The 10,573-nt window shown below is 37.5% G+C and overlaps 1 pseudogene; it reads right to left on the bottom strand.

The window, feature by feature from the left end:
* LOC107677084 (Down syndrome cell adhesion molecule homolog) overlaps positions 1-9,852 on the bottom strand; it is a 124,870-nt pseudogene extending 115,018 nt beyond the window's left edge.
* Between the last annotated feature and the right edge of the window lie 721 nt (positions 9,853-10,573).

Raw genomic sequence — 10,573 nt, 5'->3', positions numbered from 1 at the left:
CATTTGCGTTTGTAATTTGTTATTTTGTTTTCAGAATTGTGATTTGTTTAGCACTTCTCAGCCACCGTAGTTTACCAGGTATTGTGGATGACACAAAGCAATCACAATCACACTGTTAGCTTTTTTAATTTTATTATAAAAAAGCAAGCACAAATTACACAAGGTAGGGGCGAGTGGGACAGGGTTTTTGCCACTGTGAGTATGCACTTCTCTCCTACAACCCCCACAGACTTTAGCACTCGCAGCACTTGCCAAATGACTGTCTCCCAATTTGCTTTCATGAATATTAAGCAGGACATGACAGACAAGAAAAGGCCTGCCATCTGCTCGCTTGTGATATGTGCAGACAGATTGGCTCTCTGATGTCTGCGAAGGCTAAAGCACGCCGAGTGTGGCCCTGCGGTGTGCCTCTGATTCCCGTTGACATGTTTTAAACGAGCGAACGTGAGTGGTTCGTTAAGAGCCGACTTGGCAGCAGGCTGAGATCGGAAAACGAAAGCGCTGTTGACTTTAATGTCTGAATTTGCCCAGCTGATGGCACGAACAAGGCTGTTAGTCGGGCAATTTCAATCTAAGCACTTCCATATTCAAAAACCGCTAAATCTATTAAGGCAAGTCACTTAGCCAAGTAAAGCAAGATAATATTTATCAATGATAGTGTCAGGTAGGATCTGCAGCTGAAGGCTACTGACTGGCATCGACTTAATTCCATAAGTAATTAAGAGTTATCAAATTAATTTAACCTACACACTACAATACACACCCAATTCATTATAGCCATTCTTAGCGCATGAACAAAAGACAAACACAGCTGCTTTAACACATTTGAATTCATTCTAATAAGCACTATATATCGGCTTAAACAATTAGCTAACACCACATTTCAACACTTTAGATTTTACAACTAGTCTCAAGTTGTGTTCGGATGGATTTAACTGATGAATGAGAACTGATGCTTGTAGTCGGAAGAGGAGTTTAAAAAAAAACAGACGTGATGCCGGACCCTTCCCGTATTGAAACTTGCACAGTGTTTGCCTACTTTATAACGGATGAAGTGGATTAGATGCAATATTTGTCAAAGAAAACCACAGATGTTTTCATTTAGCAAGAGTTTTCATTCAATACTTTATGTATTGCTTAATACAGCACCTGAATGTACAAGAATAAAGTTCAGCCTATACAACTTAAAGGCCAATAAAGCAGGTTCTATATTTTTTATTCGTTTTATTTTCAGAAACGTGACACAATATAGCATTAAGATTACATGAGAAGTTTTTACTGTTCTAAAATATAGATTTGTAAGCATGAGTGGTAATGAAGACATCTGAATAAACACAATATACACGTCATTGTCTCTGATGAATCCAGGCAATCAACAAACAGTGTGTCGTCATCAGAGCTTGTACGGCCACTTTGAAGAAACTCTCAAATAGCTTTCACAGTACTTTGATGACATACGTCAAAGAGACGTGACGTCGGTGCCGTCTCATGTCGAATAAATTCCAAATGCATTGCTTCAGTCAGATAACAATCGGTCTGCGCAGTGTCGCATAAAGTCAAATACACATTCAGCCTCAGATGGCACAGCCAGGTCCATTCACCAACCACCTGGTACACAAAACATCTTGCTAGCTCCAATCTGATTGGCAGGCTTTTTATTATGTTTGAGGCACTTAAGGATGTCACAAGTACCAGTATTTTGGTTCCCAAAAAGAATCTGATTTTTTTGTAAAAATATTACATCTGATATTTGATGGGGTCTTATATCAGATATCAAATGACCAGCAGAGCTTCAAAGACCACATTGCAATGACAGTGCAGTCACCCAGGTTTGCATTGCAAACCATCAGGAAAATCAGGTCCTTACATTTCCCAATGAGCATGCGGCATTACTCCTTGTCCAGGAACCCATTGTCATTTATAGCTGGACAATTTCAATGTTCTTTCGGTTGGACCTCCAGCATGTGCCATCAAACCTCTACAAATGAAACAGAACATAGCAGCACAATTGGTCTTTCATGAGCCGAAGACCACGTTACATCTCTCCTCACTCACTACGGTTGCTGCTTGCATCAAGTTCAAAACATTGATCCTTACAGAACAGCCATGGGCACTCTTACCTCCACTAACGCTTACAAATCTACATCGGAGCCTGCGGACAGTGAGTACCTCATGGTACCATCACTGAAAGACAAATCATTTTCCCAAACATTTGTGAACACTGCCACATCATTATTTAAATTAATTTGTTTAACAACAGTCTATTACTGTGGTGTAATCGGTGGTAAAACACAGTCAGAAATAGGCAATTCTTGGTCAGCATACCAAGTATAATGATAATAGTAGTTATATCACATGACTACTTATATATAAACACAATGGTACATTAAAAAACCATAGTTTGTCAGAAAAAAAACATGGTATTGTCATAGTATAATGAGTAGTACCATGTTACTATACTTTTCTGTACCAATGATTAATCGAATTCTCTAAATCTTAGTTGTACTGTATCTAGTTGATGTTAGCTGATTAGCTTGATATTAGCTCTATTTAAGTTTAAGTAAAATCTTATGAAAATGTGTCTAATCAATAAAATCTGACTTCTAATCTTGGCGCTTCCTAAATAAGAGTCTGTTATTGGACAGCGGCAGAGGGAATAAAAATTAGGGGATACAAAAGCTCTTCAGAGGGAATTCAAAACTCCTCTGTCAACATACAAAGAAGCCTCTATCCAATGGCTCAAAGGAAAGACTATGAGACCGGTGTCTAGAGAGGCCATCCTGCCTTGTTGGTTCATAATGATGTAGAGCATCTTTACAAACAAGCATCCTGCCTTCATTAGAACCAGCGAGAGGTTCAACAAGAACCCTCATTGTGGTCAGCGCAACTCCGGATAGTGGCTTTTTTCCCCTCCTTGGCATGTAAAACTGTTCTGGGTTCAGTAAAAGACTTCCTCTGTGTTGTCTTTATTATGGTGCAGGTGTCTATTTCAATAGCATCTGTACACATCCGTCTATTTGAGCTTGCAAAGGCTAATGCCCAGTTCGGTTAGCTGTGTGCGCTAGTCAACTTGCGACACGATGCCAAACATCACAGTCCACATCCCAGTACACCTGGTCATTGCTGAGGTCCTATATAAAACAATATTTCATTATTTCTACAACACAACAAAAATGCTATATAGTGATTAATGACAACTTTGTAAATACATTAGCATCTGTGCTAAAATGCTAATTTGCTAAGATTTGGATTATACCAGATTCAGTTTGACTCAAATTCAGTAAATTATTCCGAAAGTTTAGTATTGTTGTCATACGCCTTAATAAATTCCATGTTTAATATTCTAAGTGGCGTTCTGTTATCTTGTTGGAAATAAAAATGATACAGTTCTTACTGTATGTAAGAACGTCTTAACACTTGACAGTCCAATCAAATAATTAGTCAATAAAATTATGTTAAAAATATTGGTTAATGCTACTTATTTTTATTCATCACACTTTAAAGAGAAGGTCAAGCTAAACATTGCATTATGGGATAGAGTGTCAGCATGGTCTGTTGCATATTTCACATTGTAGCAAATGTAGTACATCGTTACTTTGCAGAGAATACATACCAGCTACAGCAGAAAAAGTACAAGTAGTATGGTATTCTGAATATAGCCAATATGTTGTAGCAGCAAATAATGACTTAAAAGTGGCTAGGGTAATTTATACATAGCAACAGACCATAGGGAATGTTAACCTTGTAACATTAACTTGCTTTGCAACTAATCGTGTCACTGATGAGAAAATAACTTTAATACAGAAAATATCTTGTTTAAATGTTTGGATTTTGTCAGAGCCATGGCATAGCATGATTCCAGATTGGCTCATTGATTGCATCACAAGACAGTATTAGGCGTTTTACTATTACGAAATTACTAAGAAATCGAGCTTAAGCTGTCACCATGAAGTGCATATTTTTGCAATTACAAAATACTTGGACGATGGCATCAAGCACAATTTCCCACAAATTCACATTATCATAATGCAATCAATTCTTCTTATTATTATTATTATATATATATATAAGCGATCCATTTGGTTGATGGATATTAGGCAGATGTCATTTACAAATCTTGGAAGGATTAAGCCTTAAAAAGGAGGATTTTTTTTATTATTATTATTATTATTATTGTTGTTATTACATAATCCTTGTCCATTAAAAAAAGGAATCAGCTATATTTTGTTACACAAAAAAAAATTTCAATACAATCTTATAACCCTTATAATTTTATGATTTATACTGCATTTGTTAAATATTAATAATAATAATTTATGATCTTAAGAGTGTTTTGAGAGTGTAAGCTAAAATAGATGTTGATAAAAACAAAATGTAGATCGAAAATAGATAACTAGGCCTATTTAAAATGCAATTAATCATTTCCAAAGAAATCAATGTTACGTTTTCACTGTAAAAACAAGAAAAATACTTTAGTGACAGACTGTCTCTAGACTTTTATGGGTGAGAAACGTGCATTTTGCAGCCACCTGTAAATGTACTAAATAATGAATTAAATTTAAATAATAATTATAATAACAAACCTTGATGGTTCCCTTAAATTTGCATTCATTAGAATCGAAATATCGTTTTAGCTATATAAATTCATCTATAGCAGCATGAATAAAAATAACTATATATTATTCGAATAATACAAATAATTAAGTACGAAATTAATTTATAGTAAATTAAACAACAGTTCATGCCTAATGAATAAAACTGATATCATAATGTGACAGGACTATTATTTCTCCATGCTGTCCTCAAAATGACCTCTAAACATGTTTGTCCTCTGAAGAACAGACTACGGCAACAAATTTGGTCAATTTTAGCAATACAGCTCATTGAAATAAAATGGTCCTATTGCATTTAGTGGTGGAGTTGTATTGACCTCAACAACACTTCAAATTACAATCCTTCATTCACCCTAAAGTGTCCAAAACAGTCTACAGCCCTTAAGTAAACACATAAAAACGGTGTAATCTAATATTATTCAAAGACAACCGGTGAAATCAGTGGCTAACGTTAAAGTCAGTGGGTGGTTTGACTCATTCAGAGTCTCGTCTTGATGAAAATATCCTGTTTAACCACAGAAGCTGAAGCATCTAATGCATGAATTGCATTAGTAAACAACTGAACAAAATGAGCAAAAAAATTATACTGTGTGCATTTGGAGAGGGGTGTTAAGGACGCCAACTCAGAATCTTAAAATAGGTAACAGAGGATTGCAGGGCGCAGGTCTTACAGGACTGTCTAACAAACTTGAACAGATGGGCCTCTAATCAGCAAACTGCCTTAATTGCTCCCAATAGATTAACTCCCACCAAACACACAGTTCCACACAGTCAAATTTACTCAAATCACTCCTTGCATTTCTCCTTAGACTCTTGAAGAAATCCCAGTTAAACATGAAATAGAGTCATTATTCTGACTCATATCGTTCTGATTAGTTTGTATAATTCTGTTAGTATAACAGTTACTGCCCAGACTGTATAATCCCAATAACAGCAGCATGTTTTAATACAGGATTTACACGGCTGAGATTATAATCCGTTGTGCCTCCTGTATGTGTTTTCGTGGACAGCAAGTGATGGATTATAATTTTCAAGAAACAGATCTGAGGCACTTACATTGCTCATCCCAAGCAGCTTTTTGTATTTGCTATTTTCTGTTTTGCTGTAAATCAGGCATTCCCTTTCTTACTGATATTCTGTTATTAGATGTCTATAGAAATTCAATATATTACAGCAATATAGCATCTGCATTTCATGGCTGTCGTGCACAAACAACAGTTGTGGTGTATCTTTTTACTTACAGAAAAAAAAAATCAATATCTGTTAGACAATGCTGCACATGCAACTAAAAATACCATATTAAAATGTTATAAATATATATACAGTGGGTACGGAAAGTATTCAGACCCCCTTAAATTTTTCACTCTTTGTTATATTGCAGCCATTTGCTAAAATCATTTAAGTTATTTTTTTTTCCTTATTAATGTACACACAGCACCCCATATTGACAGAAAAACACAGAATTGTTGACATTTTTGCAGATTTATTAAAAAAGAAAAACTGAAATATCACATGGTCCTAAGTATTCAGACCCTTTGCTGTGACACTCATATATTTAACTCAGGTGCTGTCCATTTCTTCTGATCATCCTTGAGATGGTTCGACACCTTCATTTGAGTCCAGCTGTGTTTGATTATACTGATTGGACTTGATTAGGAAAGCCACACACCTGTCTATATAAGACCTTACAGCTCACAGTGCATGTCAGAGCAAATGAGAATCATGAGGTCAAAGGAACTGCCTGAAGAGCTCAGAGACAGAATTGTGGCAAGGCACAGATCTGGCCAAGGTTACAAAAAAATTTCTGCTGCACTTAAGGTTCCTAAGAGCACAGTGGCCTCCATAATCCTTAAATGAAAGACGTTTGGGACGACCAGAACCCTTCCTAGAGCTGGCCGTCCGGCCAAACTGAGCTATCGGGGGAGAAGAGCCTTGGTGAGAGAGGTAAAGAAGAACCCAAAGATCACTGTGGCTGAGCTCCAGAGATGCAGTCGGGAGATGGGAGAAAGTGGTAGAAAGTCAACCATCACTGCAGCCCTCCACCAGTCAGGGCTTTATGGCAGAGGGCCCGACGGAAGCCTCTCCTCAGTGCAAAACACATGAAAGTTTGCTAAAAAAACACCTGAAGGACTCCAAGACGGTGAGAAATAAGATTCTCTGGTCTGATCAGACCAAGATAGAACTTTTTGGCCTTAATTCTAAGCAGTATGTGTGGAGAAAACCAGGCACTGCTAATCACCTGTCCAATACAGTCCCAACAGGGAAGCATGGTGATTCTGTGTTTTTCTGTCAATATGGGGTGCTGTGTGTACATTAATGAGGAAAAAAAAATAAACTTAAATGATTTTAGCAAATGGCTGCAATATAACAAAGAGTGAAAAATTTAAGGGGGTCTGAATACTTTCCGTACCCACTGTATATATTTTAAATCCTAAATTATTTACAGTCTTAATAGGATTTTTAAACAAATTTTGATGCTGTGATTATTGATAAAAAACGCTGTCCCTTAATAAAATAACAATAGATAAATACTAAACAACCTGCATTCAAACCAATAAGATACATCTTCAGTATATGCCCTTTTATTGGACGTCAGGGGTCATTCATGCACACAACGGCCTTATTTGATACGCGACTATGGCTCTAATAATAGACGTTTCCATAGTGACAGGCCAAGCAGCATGTGATAAACCTTCCAGACTAGAGGCTAGAATTTTCTAGAATACAATTGCTTTCTGAGATGAGAAAGTGGCCACTTATAAATGGAAGGTTGTTTATTCTTAGATCATACGAAAGGACACAGAACAAATCTTACTTAGTTATATGCATAACTTTTTTACAATGAATAAATTAGCATATTAAGATGTCAACAGCTAATTTAAAATTAAGAATTACTTTTTTAATCTCTACACATCACATATGTGCTGATTTGATAAGAATACATGAATGGCAAAAAAATTAATACAAATAGCTAAAGAGCAGGAAAGCTAGCGGGCGTCTCATTTCACTGTCTGCTCTGTTGGGCGATGGTGACTGATGAGTTCTTATTGCTCTTTTATGAGTTTCAGCTGAGGCAGGGTGGCGCAATTTCAGTTCAAAGTTATTACAAAATACATCTCAATATTTTTTTTTTCATATTTGCCCGAAGTGAGAAATGCCTCGGAGAGCTTTACGTTTCGAGCTCAAACAGCAAGAGTAGGGGGGTGTTTATCTCCCTCCTCTTAAGAGGAGGATTATTTCTGTTGTTTTCTGAGGGTGAGCTTTCGTAACATCCTCACCGCTTCAAAATGACGGCCATTCAAAGCTTCACATTGAGGACTCGTGCCAGCGTTTGCCCAATAGCCATTTTACATCAAATCCTCAAACCATTTTTTTTTTCTTCCAAGCACGGGTCTCTGTTCCTTTCTTTGCATCATGCAGTAACCTTCCCTTGACAATGTCTGTCTGTCTGCAATTTTTCGAAGAGATAAGTCTATTTTCCCATCTCACTTCATTCTGTTTTTTCTCTCCATGGCTCCCTCCTTACGTACACACCCTTCCATGTTTGCACCTACTGACCATCTCTCCAGTTTAGCCCAATCACACCTTTATACACTGGTGCGAAGGTGCAGTATTAAAAACAGGTAGGAAAGATAGAAAAATCATGCTTAAGGCACAATTGGCCTTATAAAATATAAAGACGGCTTTAAATTTCTCGCTGCACACACATGCATACACGCAGGCGCAGTCCCTTAAGTACACACACACATACGCACAGTTATTAAGGCGTTGTGTAGTATTTTTCAGCTACTGCCCTGCATTTGTCTTATGGACCTTTATATATATATATATATATATATATACATATATATATAATTGTTTTGTTTTTCTTAAGGATTTGTACACCACTGGTTTTTATATGTTTCATATAGAAAAAAAATGTCTCACATTAGATATGCAATTTAGAAAGTATGGTCAGCAAGCTATTTAAAACAAACACATAATCTGTTTTTAAAGACTAAGTAACAATATAATAGATTTTGTAAATGCAGCTGTATGATTTGTGTTTTATGACCTATGCTTTATCATATGAAAATGATGAAATTACATAAAGGAAATGACTATTCCTCTTTTCTTTTTTACTGCTGTTCACCCACTTTGAGGCTCAAGTGCACAACAGAGACATGTTACAAAAATAACTGGATGAAATAACGTAATTTGATGTGCCCATCTTAAATATCCAGTGTTAATTATCTGCCAGCAAATGACTGTGCTTATACAATAAACCAATTAAATACAATGCCTCCGTTTATTTAAAATCTCCTTTAAAAATACAGCCTTTATCAATTAAACAAATTCTTGCCGTCCATAATTAAATTAAATTAAACTAAGTTGATTTAAAACAGTTATACGGAAGGGGGAGGGCGCAGCACACAAAACCAATATTAAATACGTCAGTCATTGTGGATAAAAAGAAAAAAAGACAAAAAAAAGCGATCTTTAAAATAGACTGTGCAACGTTGAAAACGCAGCGAGCATGGATGAGTAGCTTCTACAACACTCAGTGTGATAAACAAGAGGTCACATTCATTAACATCTCCCCATGCGTAAAACAACCGACAAGAAACCTGTGCAATACCTGCCGGAGGCCCCTGTGTGTGCACGGGAATCATCATATGGAGCTTTTGCAGTACGCAGTGTCTATATAGTGCTGGCATCATCAAGGCCATAATGTGACTAATAAGGTGGTTTTTACAAATAATTAGAGGAATGAAAGACTCCCAGCCTAGGTGACCACCCGTGACACTATTCAAAATCTTGAAATAAATTGGCATACATTACACCCTTTACAGAATGTCCTGATGAGAGTAAATGAAGTTTGAAATTATAGAAGAAGAAAAAAAATCAACACTAACCATTCAGGATGCTCTGGAGAAAGAGAAATGCCAATATCCACATGCCCCGCTGCGTTCAATCCCCAAGCTAGATTTTCCTCTTTTCACTCCGCACACTTTGTCCACTGCTTTTTCCTGGTCCCCCACTCAGAATGCCAACGGTAAGGTTAAAACAAAAGCCAGTCCAGATTTCCTGTGCCAGCGACTTGAGCGGATCTCCACCGTGCGTATTACGTGTGCGCTTTTGCGCCCGGTCGTTGCGCATGAAGGATGTGCGGGTGTTCTAGTGTGATTGTCTTGGTTAAAGCTCGGATGCTCTCCGGATGCTGCTGTGCTTCAGGGGGATGCTGGATGCAGGTGCGATGCTTTCAACAGAGCAGGTGGTGATGCGGAGGAGAAAGAAAACTTTCAAAGCAAAAGCAACGGTGCCGTTCAAGTGTGTAATTTAAACCAAGGGGAACCAAGTATTTTGGAAGAAAAGGGAAGAAAAGGAACTAAACAGGGGAGAATAAATCATAGGTGTTTAATCAGAAATGGGAATGGAAAGAAAGTCCGGAGAAGCTGAAGCGGCAGGAACAAAGGTGAGATCCCAGAGTCAGACCATCTTCTTGAGCACCTCTCGCCGTCCAGCAGGCTGCAAGCAGGCGCATCTTCCTCCTGCGTGGCGCTTTAATCGCATTGGTTCGTGTGCTGCTAACCCTCTCTGCCTCAGAGCATTAGAGAATAACCCTCTCTCTCTCCCCTGCCTCCACAGCCCGGCTCGCTGCTCACTGCCTTAAAGGAGCCGAGACACTCCTCTGAAGGCTGCAGGATGAGGAGGACACACCTATTTCAGGTGCGCACTTAGTATGAAAGACGAAAAAAAGTCTCATCTCGCGAATCTTTACTAGTAAGGTGTCAAAGACCTTCTCCAAGCATTTTCAGCTTTGTTCAAATTAAACTTCTCAACCAAATTGTTCTTTTATCGTGTATTAGTTCATACGTTTTAGGTTTGAGGAGCATTCTGAGTCCACAGAATAAACTTGTATTAGATTTACACATTCAAAATGTACAGTCTTCCTCTTCTGGAAAATATTTATAACTTAC

This window comes from Sinocyclocheilus anshuiensis, unplaced genomic scaffold (assembly GCF_001515605.1).
Source record: "Sinocyclocheilus anshuiensis isolate Anshui unplaced genomic scaffold, SAMN03320099.WGS_v1.1 scaffold24, whole genome shotgun sequence".
Lineage (NCBI taxonomy): Eukaryota > Metazoa > Chordata > Actinopteri > Cypriniformes > Cyprinidae > Sinocyclocheilus > Sinocyclocheilus anshuiensis.
Note: the sequence above shows the minus strand (reverse complement) of the source record. Positions and strands in the feature narration are given on the sequence as shown.